Source organism: Mustela lutreola, chromosome 14, assembly GCF_030435805.1.
Source record: "Mustela lutreola isolate mMusLut2 chromosome 14, mMusLut2.pri, whole genome shotgun sequence".
Classification (NCBI taxonomy): domain Eukaryota; kingdom Metazoa; phylum Chordata; class Mammalia; order Carnivora; family Mustelidae; genus Mustela; species Mustela lutreola.
The window spans coordinates 58489560-58512786 of NC_081303.1; the positions used below are offsets into that span (position 1 = coordinate 58489560).

The 23227-nt window shown below is 32.3% G+C and overlaps 1 pseudogene; it reads left to right on the forward strand.

The window, feature by feature from the left end:
* The first annotated feature begins 10244 nt into the window (after window positions 1-10244).
* LOC131815399 (U6 spliceosomal RNA) lies at window positions 10245-10338 on the forward strand (annotated as a pseudogene).
* Window positions 10339-23227: the final 12889 nt, after the last annotated feature.

Below are 23227 nucleotides of genomic sequence, written 5' to 3' on the forward strand. Positions count from 1 at the left end.
TGAATAGATAGGTGTTTTGTTTTTATTTCCTTTCTAAAAGCACACATTGGGCATGCTATCTCTTTCCCTTTATGAATTGCTTTATATAGTTGCATTATATTGATAGACTTGAAATAGCTGTTTTATATCTTTTCTATTTGTCAAAAAATAATAAAGGAACTTACAATCTATGTCTATGAGATTGTGCCATGGTAATTCTTCAATTGCCATTAAAAGTATTATGTTTGTTATTAAGTACCATAAAGTAATAAATATAGAATACTATACATAGTGTTACACAGTAGTCAGTCTATTCATTTCTAAATAGACTACGAACAATATAAATTATATATACACATTTTTAAAAGCTCTATGTTTGAAGTTTTCCAGACAAAATCTAGCCATACCTAAATAATATATTTAAATGTTTTGCATAATATACAAGTCATTGCATTAATTTTCTTTCTCCAATTAGTAAGTTATTGGTCTCATGCTTTGCAGTAACAGTTACAACCCAAAGGAACCTTATTTGTTAGGCCTTCATATATGTTATCAGCATCTGTTAATTACCCCCAGACTCTTTCCATACCTACTGTTATTACAACAGTAAATCATATTACAATCTGTCCAAGCTCTATAAGATTATTATTTCCTAATTATCATTTGAACAACTTAGTGGGAAAGTAATTAAATTAAAGGAAAACAAACAAACAAACAATCACCAAAGACTTTGAGGATGCAGCAAAATTTAATGTCTAGTGAAGGCTGTGGGAATATATGAAAACTGGGGATTTGATCTGAGGAATTAAACACAAAGAAAGAGAAAATTAGATCTGAAATATATCTAAATGATATGATGATTATTAGAAAGATCTAGGACATAGAATTAAGCAATCTTTTTGGCTAACTGGATTTGGAGACTTGTGAGGGAGATGTTATGCTATTTTCAAATTTCTTTTTTTTTTTTTTCCCAAAGATTTTATTTATTTCTTTGACAGATAGAGATCACAAGTAGGCAAAGAGACACACAGTGAGAGGGGAGGGGGAGAGGGAGGCTCCGGGCAGAGCAGAGAGCCCTATGCAGGGCTTGATCCCGGGATCCTGGGATCATGACCAGAGCTGAAGGCAGTGGCTTAACCCACTGAGCCACCCAGGTCCCCTATTTTCAAGTTTCTAACCAGTAAAATTGTTTGTATAATAATGTGCCCACATATTCTATAATATTTTTCTGTTTTATATAAGTAAGTAAAACATGTTGAATTATTTGTCATATAATATTTCATGAGTAATAAACTGAGACCTAGATAAGATTAACTATACACATATCTATGTTCCTTTTCAATTAATTAACAGTAACAATAAAATAGTTGCAATAGAGACAGGGAAATCTAGAAGCTTTGTATAGAGATACTTCTAGGACAATTCAGTTTGGGTTACAGTACTTTTATCATGATATATTTCAGGGCTAATTGACACTGTACTTAAAAGGCTTTTTTTTAAAGATTTAGTTGAGGTATGAAGTTAAGAGAATGAAGAGAAAGATTTGAGAGAATTGAACACTAGGAAGTCTTCCCAAGATACAGATATTTTAGGTGAAAATTCTGAGGAATTGGGTAAATTAAAAGAATATTGAAAAAAATGATGAAAGAACACTTTTCAATCAAAGTTGCAGTTGCATTAAAAAAAAGTACACTTGAGATTTTCTTGGCTCAAACTTTGATAAGCAGTAGGTGTTTCTGTGGAAACCTATTTATAACAGAGCTGTATATTTGAGAAAATGGGAACAAGATGTTCTTATTAAAGCTGTGCTCCTTTCTTAATATCTCTATTACAAAAAGAGTTATTGGTGATCTATATAAAATAGATTTATTTCATCCTTTAATTACATTTTAAGAAGTTCACTTATAAGTGCACAGGAGATAAATGCATACACATAAGAAATACTAATGACTGCTGCAAAAGTTTGGAATTTAATCTGTATCACATCCAATATGGTAACAAATAGGAGAACATTTTGCACAGATAATTGGTGTTACTTTTTTGTTTAACTCTTGTTTATTATTATTATTTTTTTTAGTTTGGGTAAATTTATTACAGTGATTATAAGTGTAAAATTTGATGAATTTTGAGAAATTTAAATAAGTGTGTGAACAAAAATACAGTCAAGATATATTCCATTTCAAGATTTATTTCATTGTATAATATACAACAATATGTTTACACATTTACCTGTTGAAAATGTTCTTCTTTATTTCTAATTTGCTAAGGTTTTTTATGATTATGAATAGATGCTGAATTTTTCAAGTGATTTTAGTGCATCGCTGAGATAAAGGTGTTTCTCTTTCTGTCTAACAGTGACTTTCATTGATTGATTGAATTTTGAATGTTGAATGAATTCTTCATTGCTGGTACAAATCATACTTGACAATGTCGATTTTTAAAAAAATATTTTATTTATTTATTTTAGACAAAGAGGGAGAAAGAACACATTAGCCAAGAGAGGGGCAGAGAAGCAGGCTCCCCACAGAGAGGGAGCCCAACGATGGGCAGGATCCCAGGCCCCTGGGATCATGACATGAGCCAAAGGCATACACTTAACAGACTGAGGCACCCAGGCTTCATATTGATTTATACATTTAATATAGTGCTGGATTCTAGAAAATATATATAAAGAATTAATGCTTATTCTACATAAATTACTCCAGAAACTAGAAGGGGATGGAGTATTTCTTAGCTCATTATACAAAGACAACATTATCCTGATAATAAAACCAGACAGTTATTACAAGAAAAGAAACTATAGACTAATATCATTCATGAACGCAGACACAAATGTCCTCAATTTGATTTTATAGCATACCAAATCAATACTCTACAAGACACAAAATACATCATGACCAAGTACTGTTTTTCCCAGAAATGCAAGGTCGGTTTATCAGGTGCTAGGTTGAATTTCCCACCAAAATATCAGTCTCTGAATCTCTGGAATCTTTGAATATGTTAACTCACATGGTCAAAGAGATTTTGTAGATGTGCTTAAGCGAAGCATCATGAGATGGGAAGATTATCCTGAATTATCCAAGTGGCCCCTAAATTTCAAAATAAGCATCGTTATTAGGGAAGTAGAGGGAGATTTAAGTACGGAATAGGAGTGTCTGTGTAATACAGCATGAGAAAAACTCAATCAGTTGCTGCTTGTTTTGAAGATGGAGGGGCACCTGAGAGGCTCAGTCCTTAAGCGTCAGTCTCAAGCTCAACTCACGATTCAAAAAAAAAAAGATGGAGAAAGGGACTCTGAGCCAAGATAATAAAAGTAGTCTCTAGAGGCTGGAAGATACAAAGAAACAGATTTATCCTTAGGGCTGCCAGCAGGAACAAAGGCCTTTAGATACCTTGGTTTTAACACAGTGAGATCCATTTCAGAGTTCCAACTCCAGGGTGTAAGAAAATATAGTTTGTTGTTTTAACACAGAATTGTGTTGTTTTAAAACTAAGTTTGTGGCAAAATAAAATAAAATAAAACTAAGTTTGTGGCAATTTGTTAGAGTAATAATGGGAAACCACACTAACAGACTAAGAAAAGACATATTTTTATCTTAAGAGTTGCAGAAACAGGAGTGCCTGGGTGACTCAGTGGGTAAGTGTCTGCCTTCAGCTTGGGTCATGATCCCAGGGTCCCACAATCAAGTCCTGCATTGGTCTCTTTGCTCAGTGGGGATCCTGCTCCTCCCTCTCTCCATGTCTGCTACTCCCTCTGCTTGTGTTCTCTTTCTTTCTCTCTGTCAAAAAACAAAAAAAAATCTTAAAAAAGAGAGAGATGCAGAAACATTTGAGTGTATCTTCAAAAAAAAACAAAAAACAAAGCATAACAAAAAAACTCAAAACAGTAAATATTCATATTTATTTAATTTTTTTTCTTTATGTGTGGAATAGGACAAGGAAATCTGTTTTTAGCATATTTTTTCAGAATAAATAGTGTAATAAGGTCAAGAAAGGGGAAAAATGTGTAAACATCCAGGTAAGTCAATATGTTATGGTGATGTAATGTACAGCATGGTAACTGTAGTTAGAATACTGTATGTCATATTTGAGAGTTGCTAAGGGAGTAGATCTTAAAAATCCTATCACAAGAAAAAAAAATTTGTAAACTATGTATGGTGACAAATATTAACTAGACCTCTTGTGGTGACCATTTTGCAATGTATACAAATGTCAAATCATTATATTGTACAACTGAAACTAATATAATGTTGTATGTCCATTATTTCTGGACAAAAAAAAGAAAAAATTAAATAGATTGGAAAACAAAAGAAATATATTTATATTGCAGTTATCATTATTATTCTATCCAGAAAAGTCCTAACAAATCTATAATGAGTTAGTGGCAAGGTCATTGTGTTTAGCAAGGTTTCAGGATACAAGGTCATTATGGAAAAATTAACAGATGTTGTACATTTAAAATTGGTGCTTTTTATTTATATAAATTATGCATAAATAATGTAGATTTTAAAAACAAAAAATTTTTAAGTGTTTGGGAGAAGTATTTAGTGTTACCTAAAGATTCACAAGTCCTATATATAAAATAAGTTTAATGATATTTGTGTATAAACATCTCTAATCCATTATAGTTTGTACATTTAAGGACAAAAACATTAGAATACATTCTTGAGAGGCCACAGAGTGGAACGAGGAAAAAATAAATTAAGATTTATATTAATATTTCTAGTATATGCCAGATACTGTGACAACACTTGAAGAAATTATCGTATTCAATATTTCACAGGGAAAATTACTAGGGTTTACCATAGGTAGCTATACTTACCTCAGTCATTAGAGAGAAACAAGAAAAATGTGTACAAGAATTAATGAAGATCACCATTGCCCTATACCCAGGTCCCCTATTTTAGACTCCATCACTGTTCTCTCTGAATTTTCTAAGCTATTACAAGTAGATGCCTTTTACACTTTGAAAATAGTTAATAATCATGTCAGGTATTTCATCATTCAAGAATAGTTTCAGGATTACAAATTTTGGAGTTAAGAAATTTCCAATTTTATTCAAGGAGCGCAAAAGTATTTTCCCAATTTTATTGAGAAGTAATTAAAATACATCACTGAATAAATTTAAGATGTATGGTATGACAGTTGGATTTACATATATTTTAAAATGATTATCACAATAGTTTCAGCTAACATCATCCACCACCTTATATAGATACAATATTAAAAAAAGAAAAGAAAAAGAAATTCTATTTATGATGAGAACTCTTGGGATTTTACTCTCTTAACCATCTTTCTATATATAATACAGCACTATTAACTATAGTCATCCTTTAATTTTGTACATTAAATCCCTAGTACTTATCTTATAACTGGAAAGCAGAAACACCTTTACTTTCTTTCCAGAAATGTAATGTCAAAGGACACGGGGAAAAAAAATTAATAAGGTATGAATGCATGCTTTAGTTCTGTATTTTTCAGTAAGTGTTCCAAAGCCAATGTTAGTCCATTCTTAATGTGGTTTCCCTCCATTATACTGCAGTTTAATTCATTATGATTTTCTTTTTTTTTTTTATGCTTTTATTTCTTATCAGGGACACCAACCATGCTATGTGTTTGCTGGTTCTTACAATTCAGATTTTTCTTAACCAAGTCAGAAATGTGGCTTCTGGTATTTAATAACAACTGGAATTTGTATTTCATGTAGTACAACCGCACTGTTGGTAGGGGATGCCATATGTGTGTCGGACTCAGGATGTATTTGCATTTTTAAAAAGATTTCATTTATTTATTTGACAGAAAGAGAGATCACAAGTAGGCAGAGAGGCAGGTGCAGGGATATGGGGGGGGGGGCTCCCTGATTCCTACTCAGCAGGGAGCCCGATGTGGGGCTTGATCCCAGGACCCTGAGACCATGACCTGAGCAAAGGCTTAACCCACTGAACCACCCAGGTGCCCCTGCACATTTTACTTTAATATTTTATTGCCTTTGAGGAAAATGCTAGAATTATAAAGTCTAAAAGAACATATACTATCGGGCTCCTGGGTGGCTCAGTGGGTTACTCTGCCTTCGGCTCAGGTCATGATCCCAGGGTCCTGGGATCGAGCCCCACATTGGGCTCTGCTCCGCCGGGAGGCTGCTTTCCTCTGTCTCTCTCTGCCTGCCTCTCTGCCTACTTGTGATCTCTGTCTGTCAAATACATAAATAAAATCTTAAAAAAAAAAAAAAAAGAACATATACTATCTGTCCAACATAGATTCTGTTGTGAATTACTTTATAACAGAGAAAAAAAAATTACTGGTAAAGCACAGGAGCTACAGATGACATATAAATTCATAGAAAGTCAGTAAGCTGATCTCCACCTGTCATTTTTGATCAGGAAGTATTTTCCTCTCCATACCAAAGGCCAGTATCAAAGCCAGTCACTTTCTAGTACTGTTAACAAATTTCTTAATCAGTGAGATATGTGGATATAGGATGTAGATTTTCTTTTTACTGACCTTTTCTGAGTACCCTTCTTATGCTTTCTATGAGTCTCGTATTATTTGATATGAAGTCTAGGATTAAACTGATTCACAATATATTCTCTGAAAAGAAAGGAAAATTTCTCTTGATCATTATATTCAAGCACATTGTTATATTTGTAGAATACATTTCAAGGTAATAAAAGAACACAGGAAATTTCCAGAACACAGGAAATGCCCCATATCATTTTTCTGCATTAATATTATAAGCCTGTATCTCTGCTATGAGATCATTCTCCAGGTCTCTCTCACTTCTAGACAATAATAGACTTAAAAGTTAGAAAGAGTATCTCCATATGAGACAGAGAACAGATTTATTTATATGTGGAGATAATCCATATCAAGTCTCCTTCCTTCTTCTGGAGGAGGTTTGCTTATATTCTAGGAAAAATAAAATGAAAAGAAATAAAATGTTTCTCATCAGCAAAGTGTGGGCAATTTGTCAGCTGTCTTTGGTAAAATCAGGTTAAACTATTTCTCAACTGTGACACAGATCACTGTATACTAGGAATCTATCTAGGCACAATCTGTGCTATGACAAAGGAATCTAATGTGAACATGAAGTTCATGTTCTCTTCAGTTGCATGAGCAATATTCTGTCTAAATCCAATTAAGCTCATTGTTTTATCATTATCTATAAATATTAATATGTATGTGTGTATACATACACACACAAATGCATTTAAATATGTGTATCTTATACATATTTAAAAATTGAAAATATCTTATAGAGGTTAACAAACATCCCAAATATTAACAATTTAAAGTAACAGTTTAAAACACCACAGCTTAAATTCTGAGGGTACAATTGAACAAAGCAAGAATTAGGCTGCACTGAAGTATAAATCCAAGTCCCATATGCTTAAAATTAAAAAAGGCAAGCATATCACAAAACAAGAGGAGACCTAAGCAACTATCAGCCAGAGAACTAAAGCATTATTAGTGAACTTGAAATGGATTTTTAAAATTTTCTTTAGAGACAGACCAGGTGGAATAAAATGGTCCAGTAAAGCTGCCTTAAATACATGCTATTGGCAGAACTCACAATTAAAGTATAAATGGTTTTTAAAAGTGAGAGGGTCCTTATTGATGGAAATTTTTTTTTATACAATGAAGCTATTCTCTCTAGAACTTTTATGATAAATAAATCAGGATTGTATAGATTTAATTGTTGGCTTTTTGAAAATTTTCATTAGATAGTGAAATTAATTTGAGTATAAAATGGAAGAAGTTTCCTAAATGAAAGATTTCGCTTGTGTGTAAAGTATCATGTGTTAACCTTACATGTAAATGCTAGTCCACATCTCATACTAATGGGGCAATAAAGGAATGGGGGATGTTAAGTTAGCTGTTAGTGACTTATTTCAATTTTATCTCTACTTCACAAATGCTCATGTCCTCAAAGTCACTAGTAATACATAATATTGGGTAAAACTTCTGCTTCTTATAAATCTGACTGATCTCAGATCTAAAGCAGATTATTATTTTTGAAAATTGAGAATATTTAAAATGAATAATTTAGAGAAAATTGAGAATATTTAAAATGAATAACAACTCATAACAAAAGAGAATACTCATTAAATGCAAAACTCTTTGGTCACAGCACTTGGGCTTCAATGCCACACCTCCACTTAGAAATTCTATGACCTTGAGCAACATGAGAAAAACAAAATACTGTAATATTTGGGGTTTGCTTATAAAACAGAAACCACACTAAGTATTTTAAGAGAGAGAATTCAATGTTAAGAATTATTTTCAAGTTTTGGATAGCTGAAAGAAATATAGAATATTGGACATTGAAGTAACATGGAATAGTAACTCATAGAAAGAATCATGATCAAACTAGGAGGAAAAAAAAAATCATGAGTTGGAGTTATAAGAGCCTAGAAATTTGGAGAAGGGTCCTGTGGGTCAAAAATATCAAACTTTGAGGATGTGTTTCTGATCTTGGCAGTTCTACAGGATAAAAATAGGGCTGTTTCTGGGAGGAACAAACAATGCTAGAGAATAGAATCAACTTTCTCTACTAAGGTGGAGTATTACTAAGGCAATATTCAGTAGAACTTTGAACAAAAAGGAAGAGGCATATGCCTTCCTATTCCCTCCTGCCTTCTAGCTTCTCTAAAGGGTCCCATACTGGCAAAATTTTATAAAGTACCAGCTGTTAGAGTTTAAACAAGCTTGCATAGCCTAGCCCTGGAATCACAGAGTAAAGAAGGGTGGATTTGGTATTTTATGCAACAATAGTCAAGTAATTGGCACAAATTTCTATCTCAAAATATTGTTATAATGAAGAAACAATTTAATTAAGATTTAATGCAAAATCTGGCTCACATTAAATACCTAATAATTGCTTTCAATTACTAAGGTATATGGTGAAAATTTATTCAAAAGAAAATTAAAACTAGGCAAGAAATTTTAATCATAAAAAATAAAATTAGCACAATGAAAGCAGTTTCCTATTTCGTCTTGACAAGTGTATCTGTAGTACTTTAAACAATGCCTACCATTCAACAGGTGTTCAAGAAATACGTATTGACTAATTTTTTTTAAAATATCACACACATTAGTTACCTATTGCTATGTACTAAAGTAATCTAAACTTAACATTTCAAATAATAAACTTTTTACTTTTACTAGTAAAACTTTTACTAGTAAACTTTTACTTTTTACTAGTATCTGTAAGAGAGGAGTCAATTGCTTTTTTTTTAGGTGGTTGTGGATCAAAATCTCTACATCAGTTTGTTAGCTGGACATGCAGGCACCTCAAAGATTGGAGATAAATCCACTTTCAGACTCAAATGGCTTTTGGAAATCTTCAAAAGGTCTGCTTCAAAGTTTACTCATGCGGTTGTTAGAAGGAGGTTTGGAATTTATTCAAAGGAGTTGAAAGCTTACATCCACAGAGAAATCTGCACAAGGATGCTTGTAGCCTCTTTATTCATAATTGCCAAATTAAAAGCAACCAATATGTCTTTCAGTAGGTCAACAGATGATAATCAGTGGTGCATCTAGACAACAGAATACTATTCAGTGCTAAAAGAAAGGAGCTCAGTCCAAGTAAAGTCATGGAAGAACCCCAACTGCGCATTACAAAGTGAAAGTAATCAATCTGGAACAACTACATACTGTGTGATTCCAACTACAGGACATCCTAGAAAAGAAAAACTTGTGCAGAGAGTAAAAACATTAGGGATTGTTAGGTTTTGGTGATCTCTTGGTACTTGTATCTCTTGCTGTCATCGAAATCTCAGTGGTTGTTGATCAAAATTGCATAACATATATAAGGTAAAGTTAGTTTTATATAGTTAATGTGGTGTTCTGAATTTCAGCATACAAGGGTAAGGTGGGTTGGTAATGTAGATTTTCAATTCAATTCAATTTTCCCATCTGCACAATTTATTTGCTCATTTCATTTCAAAGATTCATATGACTGACTATAGACAATTGTTATAATTATTTTAACGTAAGTTCATATTAAGATCACTGAAATATTTTACCTATATTCATCCAAAATATACATATGAAGAATCTTGCAAGATCATTTTGCTTCAGAGCACAGTATATTTTCATAATTGCAAAGTAATTGAGTACATTGAAGACATATTAGAATTATATTTTGTAGAGAAGGCATTAATAATATACCTAAGTATATTCTGTAGTTTTAGTAAAAATTACTTCTTTAAATATCTGAGCTGAAATATAATTGTTGCTAAAACTATGTCAAAATAACACTTTACGTGCTCCCTTCGGCAGCACATATACTGAAATTAGAGATTACCATGGCCCCTGCATAAGGAGGACCTGAAAATTCATGAAGTGTTCCATACTTTGTGCAATTCCCCAGTGAACCTTTTGCAGATTAACTCGGAAAAATGATATGATCGAAAGCACAATGTGAGACACTGAATCATGAAATTGTGATATTTGACTAGAAAAATATTCTTGTAAAGCAAACTGTGACATGTGAATGAGGTTGAGTTACACCTGAAAAAATCATAAAACATTTACGTTTTGAGGAACTGTACATAGGTTTATATGTAAGTGGGGACATACTATACAACACTTGATTCTTTTCCCTTAAGTTTTGAAATGTGTCCTTGTTCAATTTGGTTAAATTTGTTCTCTGAGGTTTTCAAATTAAATTTCCAGTGTCTAATAATCTGTTTGGTTCCAGTAGAGAGAAATTTTTTGCTTGTGTTAAGGAAAGTTTAGAGTTTTGTTTCCCAGCTCTTTGTTTAGTAAATACATTAATTTGTCAAATGGGGTATCCTGATTGTAAAAAAAAAAAAAAAAGAATGAAAAATTCATTCTTGCCAAAGCACATTTGGTTAGAAATACATGAATGCCAATGTTTTCTTTGTACCTTGTGTTCAAGATGTGGTTGACTGAATTATTGATCCTAATTTTTCATTCCACGGAAGATATTATACATCTAAACACTTGCTATGGGCTCATGATGGAAGATTGCATTTCATCCCCTCTTGACTTTGGGCTTGACCAGATTATTTGTTTTGGTCAATTTAATGTTGATGGGTGTGAAAGAGACAGTCCAAAGGCACTCATGCGTTTGGATTGCATTCTTGAACTCTTCCACGATGGGAAGATTATCCTTTCAGTCTTATCTGAATATGTTTTCTCTTACTAACATAATGAAGGTATCTTCCAATATTATACTATTAAACCTTCATATTTGTTTTTCATGTTTACTTATTCCAAGTGTAACTTATTTTTTGTTTGGGGATAAAGTAAAAAATAAAATAACAACTTGTTTTACTTTCCTTTTTTAATGTGGTTACACTGATATAAGTGTCACTTATTGAAAAGTCTATCCTGTCCATATTCATTATCCTGCACGATTCATCTTCATGTCATTGCCACTTATGTCAGTGGGTCTATTTCTAGATTCTATATTCTGTTTTATTAGTGTATGTTCTAGCCACACTTTACAGGTTATCATTTTCCCTTTGAATTACCTTGGAACTTCTGTCAAAAATCATACTCCAGAATGAAACATACTAAAAAATAGATCATTTTTTTCTTTGGGTGACCCTTAACTATTCTTAGCTCTTTCAATTGCCTAATATATTTTTAAATCAGTTTCTCAATCCCAAAAAAATATTCCTTTGAAATCCTTTTTCAAAATAGCTGTACCAATTTATATCCCCATCTGTGATGAATGAATTTCTGGTGCCCCATATCCTCAACAAAATACACTCATCTGTCTATGTGCAGTAGTATAATAATGAATAAAAGTGGTGAGAATGAACATCTAACCTTCTTTCTGATTCTGAACTTTTAATATGAATGTAGTGGTATTTTAAAAAAGGAATTTTGTATTCACAAATGTACCCTTTCATGTTCTATTTCCAGTTTGTCGAATGTTGTCAGCACTTCATTAGATGTTATAGTTAATTGTATTAATTACTTTTTTTGTGTTTATAAAGTTGTGCATATGTTTTTAATCTGTATATATGGGAGATTGTATAGACTGCTTTTTAAGCCTTAACACATACTTAAATTCTAGGATATACTTAAGCTGGTCATGATTTTTCTCTGTCTGTTATATATTGCTGGACTTGATTCGCTAATATTTTATTTTATATCTATCAATTTGCATATTTATTCTTTTATTCATGAATATGTGGGTTTGTAGTTGCCTTTTCTTATAATATTTTTGTCTGACCTTTATATCAAGGTTTTATTAGTCTCAAGTTTTTTCTCTCTAGGTACAGTTATTTCTCTTCCAGTTCTAATAGTATATTGTGTAGAATTAAGGAATTATAATAAGCAATAATGATACCTATTCACTAGAGAATTAACACATTTTAAACAGAACAAATAAGAAGGCCAATTCTATCACTGTATATCTATAATATCTATAGTATATCTACATATCTGTAATAGCCCATAAAGGTAGAGTTGAGCTCAGGAATCTCTACTTATTTTATATCATTTAAGAAATCAATATTATTAGACAACCAATCACAATGATAATCACAAAATATGTTGGAGATGAAATTTAACTCCCCACAATTATACAATTTTTTGTTCACTTAAAAATATGAATTATTCACTGAGTTTCATATTCACTGTTTTGTTGTGCTTTGGGGTATTTTATTTACATGTTCAAATAGTACAGATATATTGTAATTCTTTGTTTAAAAGTAAATCTTTAATCTGATAGAAAGACCATCACAGTTAAAATATATACTATTGGAGCACCTGGGTGGCTCAGTCAGTTAAGCGGCAGCCTTTAGCTCAGGTCATGATCCCAGAATCCTGGGATTGAGCCCGCTATCAGGCTGCCTGCTGGAATCTTCTTCTCCTTCTGCTTGCTGCTCTGCCTACTTGTGCTTTCTCTCTATCTCTCTGTCAAATAAATAAATAAAACCCTAATTTAATTTCTAGAATGTGACAAAGGGCAAGACTGAATTATGAGAGGTAAGAGAAAACAACTGATTGTACTAATTGGTATTTGGCATTTAATTATTTGAAATATATTTAATGATTCTATTGTTAAAAAGAGTAACTAATTTGAGTTAATAGAGCATCATTTGAATTAACTTGGAAAAAAGCATGAGATAGTTTTCAGATTAAAAAAAAAGTTCGCTATTGTGTAATATCTAAATGTATTGATACAATTGAAGTCATACTCTCAAAACAATTGAAATATACACGTTTTTGATTATAGATAAATCTCTTGTGACTCTATTTCTGTAAATCCTACATAGTTAAATAATCCGTCAAATTAGCACAGCTACATGACGATAAGCAATTGCTTCATATGAATTTTACCCTATCAAATGACTGTTTGAGTTAACTTATTAAATTAGTCATTGTTTTGATTCCATATAAACAAAGATATCATTCAGTTAATCAAAGTAAGCATTTGAGATATTTCTTTTCTCTTTAAACTTTAATTTTCAACTTCATTACATTTGAAACAAAGATAATTGTTACAATTTGGAAACCAACTTGTGTATGTAATATACATACATTTGAATACAATGATACATCAAATGTTCATTTGCATGTATAATAATTCAGAATATGTTGATTTTAATTCCTTCTAAAAATTATCATATCTCTTCCCCTGGAATATTTTATGCAGTAAAAAATTTCCAGCCAAGATAACAAAAATGATCATGGTAAAAAGAATAATAATTTTACAAAGCAACTTATTATTAAGAAATTTTTTTCTGGAAAGACAACTGGCTAAAGAGGATTTTATGTCATATAAAGAAAACAACAGACCTAGATATACCTCTTTGTACTGTAGAGGCAAGAGTTATTTCCAAGAATATCTGTGTGCCATGCAAATTATAAGAGTGGAAATAAACCAGGCAAGAGAAGAGGGCAAAAAATTTTGTGACAGAGCAACTATTTAAGTAAAGGATAGCCCAAAGTTAGGAGTTTGTCTTTGAAATGACTGGCACCATTCTGATAAAAACGGTCAGAGATTATTAAGAGGCTTGAAAAACATCATAGGTGCTAGAATGAATAAATGGATTCTTAACTATGAAATTAACCTAAAAAATGCTTAAAACGAATTATGGGAACAAATCAGGTAGATCATAGAAGGAGTACTGTTGCTGGACTTAAGTGAGCAGTTGATTGTAATACTTTACATATTCAGACATGTCAAACTGAATTGCCTTAGAAGTTGAAGAAGTAGAAATGAATATGTAGATCTACAAATTCTTTAGGTAAAACAGTGATGTCAGAGTTAGTAGGTAAACTGTGTAGGGACTGATAACTACCTTACTTTCAGGAAATAGTCCTAAGGAAGAAATTTTAAGGAGGCAATTATAGTTTGTTTTGTTATCTATTTGAATTTTAGAATGTTATATTTTTAGATAAAGGGTTAGCACAAAAATGCTAGTCTTCATTTAAATATAGCTTTCACTATCAACCAGAATGTCTTCTTTGGTTGAATATATGAGTTGTAAGTAACTGTTCACCTTTAAGAAAAATGATTCCTATTTGGGACTGTTAGTCTTGAAACAGTGGTAGTGGTACTAACAAGCATAGGTACATTCCTTATCACAAAACAAGAAGTATGAAGTCGTAAGAAGATAAAATGGGTCAGACAACATATATCATTAGTGCTGTTTGTTGTCATAAATGAGAACAAGAAACATTTCAGAAGGAAATAGAGTTGATATAAATGATACCTGTGATGCTATAGTACAAAGTACATAGCTAAATATCGACATGGCATAGTACATAGCTACATGGAATTACCTGTAGATTGTTTTTTTTTTTTACCCAACATGAAATATTAGTATATCAACATAAATCATAAGGTGAGAACCTTAACTTAGTTTCAGAATTAATGCTATGCAAAAGTGTTCAGAACATGCTTCCTTGTTGAAAAAGACAAACTGCAATTAAAATTCTACATTGATGCTCAGTGTCACAGAGGCCAAGAGAAGTTCTACCCTGTTGGCACAAGCTGTATTATATGATTTTTTTTCTCTTTACTCTGAACTGTAAGCCTTGCTTTTATTCCCACACTGATGGCTATATTCCAATTACGGGGAAGTAAATAGTTTCTGCATTATAATTGCATAAATTTGTAAAACTGAACATTGGTGATCCTTCAACTTAGGAACTGACATTTTGAGGAGAAAAATAGGTTTTGATATGTAGGAAAGAGTAAAGAATTGCAGACAAATAAAAAACAAAAATGGGTAGCATCCTAATGGGTGAAGTATCGGTTACCATGACAGTAGTGCTTTCCACTGTTCATCTCCTGCTACTACTGCATAGAGTTGATTCTCACAAGGAAAGTAGCTTTCTGAAGTATCTTAAAGAATCAGATAACTCAGCTAACAGAGCAGTCTAATATTGGAGAAACAACAGGATGAAAAATAAGACTCAAGTTAAGACAGGCCAAATGCTGAAAAGCAGAGATGTGAAGGTTGTTTTGTAAAATGTACAAACTGTACAAGAGTAAAGAGAAATATTTGAAAAGACTTTCAAGAAGTGGGAAGAACGTGCATTTAATTACTATACAATTAGAGGGAATTGCATTTTATTTGCTATAAAGTTCAGAGATGTTAATTGTTTCCCCAGCACTAACACATGTTAATTGTAGCACTGTGCCTTCACTACCTGGCTAATATAACTGCTACATGTGTCCTATACCAGGATCATCCTTTCTGAGTGGTCTTACTACTTTTTCTGGTCAAAATTCCTATATATAAAATGCTTTATGACTTAACTTTGTATTTGAGCAAATAACAGCTATTTATCAGTGAATCTCTAAAAAAAATTTTTAAAAGGTATTTTTTTTCTATTAGTTTATACTTCTTAGCTGCAAAGCAACAATTTTTTAAAAATCTGACCTTTATTTCTATTCCCTAGACATATGCACTTTTCTGAAATAAGGAATGGAGAAACAAGGCAAGAAAACCATTATTATTCATATATAAATATTAAAATAATTTTTATAATAATATAAAGGAGCTGTGAGCTGTCCAGTAGAAATTACATAGCTCAAAGTTCATATTCCTTAAGGTGTTCACTTCAAAAGTATATATGTTTATTTAAATAATGCTACCCTGTTCAAGATCATTTTGAAATCTACCTCCTACAATTGTTTTTAGAAATATTTTACACTATTTTTAAACAAAACATTATTATGCAGCTTGATTTCTATCTTCCTTTACAGACTTCTAGACAAGATTTGAATATTTTTCCCAACATCAAAATAGTATTTTCCATATTTTAAAATAATTAGTAACAATAGATTTAAAATTCTGGAGGCATTGTTTTGAGAAATTACACAAATAGTTTTTTTTTTTTAAAGATTTTATTTATTTATTTGACAGACAGAGATCACAAGTAGGCAGGGAGGCAGGCAGAGAGAGAGGAGGAAACAGGCGCCCCACTGAGCAGAGAGCCCGATGCGGGACTCGATCCCAGGACCCTGAGATCATGACCTGATCTGAAGGCGGAGGCTTTAACCCACGGAGCCATCCAGGCACCCCACAAGAATAGTTTCAATACAAGACATTGCCCTAACAAGTCTAGGGTGTTTCATATGATTTGGTTAGTTATATTCATTTTAACATGAATGGCAAATTAGTACTTCATATAAAAACCTTTACTGAGGTTTCTTAGTGGAAAATGTATAAAAGAAGATCACATGTCAGAAAATAGAGTAGTGTGTATGTGTGTGAGTGGGTGTGTATCCAGAGATTTTTCTATAGTTGTGCATTACTACAGATTTTTTTTTAATTTTTTATTTTTTATAAACATATATTTTTATCCCCAGGGGTACAGGTCTGTGAATCACCAGGTTTACACACTTCACAGCACTCACCAAAGCACATACCCTCCCCAATGTCCATAATACCACTCCCTTATCCCAAACCCCCTCCCCCCAGCAACCCTCAGTTTGTTTTGTGAGATTAAGAGTCACTTATGGTTTGTCTCCCTCCCAATCCCATCTTGTTTCATTTATTCTTCTCGTACCCACTTAAGCCCCCATGTTGCATCACCACTTCCTCATATCAGGGAGATCATATGATAGTTGTCTTTCTCTGCTTGACTTATTTCACTAAGCATGATACGCTCTAGTTCCATCCATGTTGTCGCAAATGGCAAGATTTCATTTCTTTTGATGGCTGCATAGTATTCCATTGTGTATATATACCACATCTTCTTGATCCATTCATCTGTTGATGGACATCTAGGTTCTTTCCATAGTTTGGCTATCGTGGACATTGCTGCTATAAACATTCGGGTGCACGTGCCCCTTTGGATCACTACGTTTGTATCTTTAGGGTCAATACCCAATAGTGCAATTGCTGGGTCATAGGGCAGTTCTATTTTCAACATTTTGAGGAACCTCCATGCTGTTTTCCAGAGAGGTTGCACCAGCTTGCATTCCCACCAACAGTGTAGGAGGGTTCCCCTTTCTCCGCATCCTCGCCAGCATCTGTCATTTCCTGACTTGTTCATTTTAGCCATTCTAACTGGTGTGAGGTGATATCTCATTGTGGTTTTGATTTGTATTTCCCTGATGCCGAGTGATATGGAGCACTTTTTCATGTGTCTGTTGGCCATCTGGATGTCTTCTTTGCAGAAATGTCTGTTCATGTCCTCTGCCCATTTCTTGATTGGATTATTTGTTCTTTGGGTGTTGAGTTTGCTAAGTTCTTTATGTAAAGTGTCAGGATATAAAATCAATGCACAGAAATCAGTTGCATTTCTCTACACCAACAGCAAGAGAGAGAAATTAAGGAGACAATCCCATTTACAATTGCACCCAAAACCATAAGATACCCAGGAATAAACCTAACCAAAGAGGCACAGAATCTATACTCAGAAAACTATAAAGTACTCATGAAAGAAATTGAGGAAGACACAAAGAAATGGAAAAATGTTCCATGCTCCTGGATTGGAAGAATAAATATTGTGAAAATGTCTATGCTACCTAAAGCAATCTACACATTTAATGCAATTCCTATCAAAGTACCATCCAGCTTTTTCAAAGAAATGGAACAAATAATTCTAAAATTTATATGAAACCAGAAAAGACCTCGAATAGCCAAAGGGATATTGAAAAAGAAAACCAACGTTGGTGGCATCACAATTCCGGACTTCAAGCTCTATTACAAAGCTGTCATCATCAAGACAGCATGGTACTGGCACAAAAACAGACACATAGATCAATGGAACAGAATAGAGAGCCCAGAAATAGACGCTCAACTCTACAGTCAACTAATCTTCGACAAAGCAAGAAAGAATGTCCAATGGAAAAAAGACAGCCTCTTCAATAAATGGTGCTGGGAAAATTGGACAGCCACATGCAGAAAAATGAAATTGGACCATTTCCTTACACCACACACGAAAATAGACTCAAAATGGATGAAGGACCTCAATGTGCGAAAGGAATCCATCAAAATCCTTGAGGAGAACACAGGCAGCAACCTCTTCGACATCTGCCACAGCAACATCTTCCTAGGAACAATGCCAAAGGCAAGGGAAGCAAGGGCAAAAATGAACTATTGGGATTTCATCAAGATCAAAGCTTTTGCACAGCAAAGGAAACAGTTAACAAAATCAAAAGACAACTGACAGAATGGGAGAAGATATTTGCAAACGACATATCAGATAAAGGACTAGTGTCCAGAATCTATACTACAGATTTTTTTATTCATCATAGTTATATTTAGAATCTGTTTATTTAGGAATTAGTTTGGCAAATGCATCATATGCACCAACAAACTTGAAGGAAACTAAAATTCAATTAATAATAAAGGATACTGAAAACATTTCACAGTTGATTCAGCTCTTCCTCTTCCAAAATGATAAAAAATGTAAATTTTCTACAACCTATAAGAAAGAATATGGAAATAAGAGCAAGAGCAGTATTGGTAAAATTTTGTTTGCAGATAGGTAAATAACAAGATAGAAAACATATATACATATATTTTTTAAACCCCTCTTTTCTTAAATGTTTGCCTCAATTCATAATTATGCAACTCTTAAATTCACTTTAGATAAATATAACATGAACTCATTGATAAACAAATATGTATTGAGAAACTGTTCAAAAATATAAAATAAAACTTTTTGATATGTTACCAAGAAGAAATGGATAATTGCTTTATAACTGGAATTTTCTGTGTTCTGTTCATCTAAGAATATATAACCATATTGTAAAAATTCAAATTGCTTTTATGCAATCGGCTACAAATGTTAATTTGGAAAATAGACACAGTTTAGTGTTAAAGAAAACTATTTTGAGAATGTAGAGAAAAAGCCCAGGGGAATTAGGAGTACAGAGAAGAGATAGACAGTTTAAAAAACTAATAATTTAATGAACTGTGTAATTCTTCATTAATTAGGTGAAAATATGACACTGTGAACTAGATTAGACCATTGAGAACTAATGCCTTAAAACTGTGAACTCCCGTACTTCGAATGGACACTAAGAATCTAAATCACACCTTAATGTTCACATTAACATAAGTTTGCTATTCTGTTGTCATTATTAGTACTTCTTTACTCTTCCAAGACTGTTCTGTCTGTCCCACTAATGTTTGCATGGTTCATTATAGATACTCCTGGAAAGCCATCAGCCCTTTGTTGGAAAACTTCAATAAACAATTTACATACTAGGATTATTTGAATATTTTTCTGAAAATTATCTACCATCTGTTTTAAGCAATTCTGGACTGTTGTATATGATTCTAACTCAGTCCTTACCAAACCCTTACATTTAAATACTGCTTTAAACCAAACTTACAATTCTTAATAAATTCTGACCTCCTCTCCCCCTGAAACATGTAGGCACATCCAAAACTTTGTAAGGTGATCTTTTCCCTTAATCAATAATTTTAGCTTCCTCTTATCAAATGCAAAAAAACTGTTAGCACTAATAAATGAATTCAGTAAAATTGCAGAGTACAAAATCAACATACGAAAATGAGTTGCTTTCTATACATTAACAATGTACTATTTGAAAAGGAAAAAGGAAAACAATATATTTACATAGATAGCATCAAAAAGAAAATATTCAGGATAAAGTTATCTAAGGTACAAAAGATTTGTAGACAAAAAACTATGAAAGGTTTGTAGAAGGAATTAATAAAGAAACAAATAATTGTGAAGGTATCTTGTGTTCATAGATTGGAAGATTTAATATATTTTTTAGATGTCCAGTCTACTTCACGTATGGTACATATTCAATGAAGAGTATATCAATATCTCAATTGCATTTCTTACAGAAACATAAAAAATAATTCTAAAATCTATATGGAACCACAAAAATCTCTGAATAGCCAAAACAATCTTGAGCAAGAACAATATTGGAGGCATCACATTTTCAAATTAAAATATATATTACAAAGCTACAGTAGTTAAAACAGTATGGTATTAACAAAAAGACACACTTAAGGACAAATGGAATAGAAAAAAGGCCAGAAATAAATGCCTGCAAATATAGTCCACTGACAATTGTCAAGGGTCCCAAGAATACAAGTAGGTAAAGCATGTCTGTCCAACAAATGGTGCTGGGAAAATTGGATGTCCACAAGCAAAAGAATGAATTTTAACCCTTATCTTATAACAGACACAAAAATCAAATTAAAAGTGGATTAAACATGAGGCCTGAAACTATGAAACTATTAGAAGACAACATAGGGAAATGGCTTCCTGACATTGGTATTGGCAATGATTTCGGGGTATAACACAAAAACACAGGAAACAAAAGCAGAATGACACAAGTGGGACTTCATCAAACTGAAAATTTTCTATATAACAAAGAAAACAATCAACAGAGTGAAATCCTAGGGAATAGGGAATATGTCTGATGAGGGGTAAATATCCAAAATACATGGGGAACTCATAAAACCCAACAGTATAAACAAATAAATAAATAAATAAATGAGTAAATATGATCCAATTTAAAAATTGGCAAAAAAAAAACTTGAATAACATTTCTCAAAAGAAGATATACAAATGAGAACCACATATATGAAAACATACTCTACCTTACTATTCATTAATGAAAATAAAAATTACAATAAGATATCACCTTACATCTGTCACTATAACTATTATAAAAAAGATAAGAGATAAGTGCAGAAGAGGATGTGGAGAAAAGAGAACTTTATACATTGTTGGTAGGACTGTAAATTAATGCAACCATTATGGAAAATGATATGGAGATTTCCTTAATAAATAAAATTAGAACTGTTATATAATCCAGAATTCCACTTTCAAGTATATATTCTAAAGAAATAAAATCAGTATCTTGAAGAGATATCTGTAATCCCTTGTTTATTGCAACATTATACACAGTAACCAAGACACTGAAAAAACCAAAATGTCTGATGATGCACGACTGTATAAAGAAAATATGATCAACAATGAAACACATATTTATTTCATTAAAAAGAAGGAAGACTTGCCATTTGTGATAATATTAATGAACCTGGAGGACATTATGCTAAGTGAAATAAGCCAGGCCCAAAAAGACAAATGGTGAATGATCTCATTTACTATGTGTAATCTAAAATGGTCTCATAGAAAGAGAGCATAGAATTGTGGTTACCAGGGACTCAAGGGATGAGTAAATAGAGAGATACTGATCAAAGGATACAAAGTCTCAATTATGAATGATTATGATGAATAATTTCTGAAGATGTAAATAGGGCATGGTGACTATAGTTTACATCCATGTAGTGCTTACTTGTACTTTCCTAAGAAGTTATATCTTAAGTGTCCTCACCACACACAGAAGGAAGAAGAAGAAGAAGAAGAAGAAGAAGAAAAAGAAGAAAGAAGAAGAAGAAGGGGAGGAGGAAGAAGAAGGAGAAGAAGAAGAAGAAGAAGAAGAAGAAGAAGAAGAAGAAGAAGAAGAAGAAGAAGAAGAAGAAGAAGAAGGAGAAGAAGAAGAAAGCAGCGATGGCAGAGGAGAAGAAGAAAAGAAGGAAGGAAGGCAGGAAGGCAGGCAAAGATGAAAATGGTAACTATGTGATGTATATATTAATTATCTTGATTGCGGTCCTTGTGATTCAGTTCTAAGATTTTAAATTTTAAGTAAATTTTTAATCCCACATTTCCTTTAGATAAATGATCATTGTGCATGTTTATATTTCCTATTTTTGAATATTCATAGGGTATGTATTTTAATATTTAAGAAGATGTAACATTAAATTATATGTCTCAACTAGAGTTGATGTTGCCCTACAGGGAATATTGACAATATTTGAAGATATTTTGGGCTGTCACAACTGGAGGACTGCCACTGACCTGTAATGGGTTAAGGTCAATGGTGTTACTAAATATCCTACAATGAATAGGGCAACTCAGGACTTTAAAAAAAAAAAAAAAGAAAGAAAAACAACAATAAAATATTTATCTGATCCAAAATGTCAACAGTGTGCAAGGTGAAAACTCCAGCATTAAAATTATTGTCTGGGTTTGAAATATATAGTTTCTGGTTTGTTTGAGATTTTTTTAGTTTTTATTTTAATTCCAGTTGATTAACATATATTGTTATATTAGTTTCAGATGTACAGTGCAATGACTCAACAATTACATTTTTAAAATTTTTATGGAACATACAATTTCAACAGGCATACTTTGTATCACAATGCCACTGTCCACAATTTTCTTTTACATCAAGACTTATCTTGGTGTGAAGCATTTTAAGTTGTTCACAATATGAATAAAGTAGTAGCTCACTTCTGAGAATAATCTGCACTGTTAATTAGATTTCTTTGACCAGCTTGTACTTTAATCATCTGCACATTTAATAACTGAATCAAAGGTTTGACAATATTATGTCATGGAAAGGTGCTTCTAATTCCAGGTGACAAATCAGAAATGATTTTATGTGCTATTTTTCTCCCATGTTGATATATTTTTATCTTGGATCATTACTTTCCACAACCAAAACACATTTTGGCTTTTTCATGCATCCCTAATGAAGACAATTAAAATACTTGATATACATTATATGGACAGGATCTTTTTTAATTGTTCATTGTTTGCTTTCATAGTGATCAGTTATATTAAATGAGCCTTGACGTTAAAGAGCAGCTTGATGTTCTATTTTTAATTTATCATTTTAGGTGATACTGACTGCTATTAAGGGTTCAATGCAGGAACTGAAAGACTGGTGGTATTCAACAAGAGTATTATAAATGATAATATTTCAAGTAATTCAGAGAAGATTTTCAAAATTAAAAGAGCC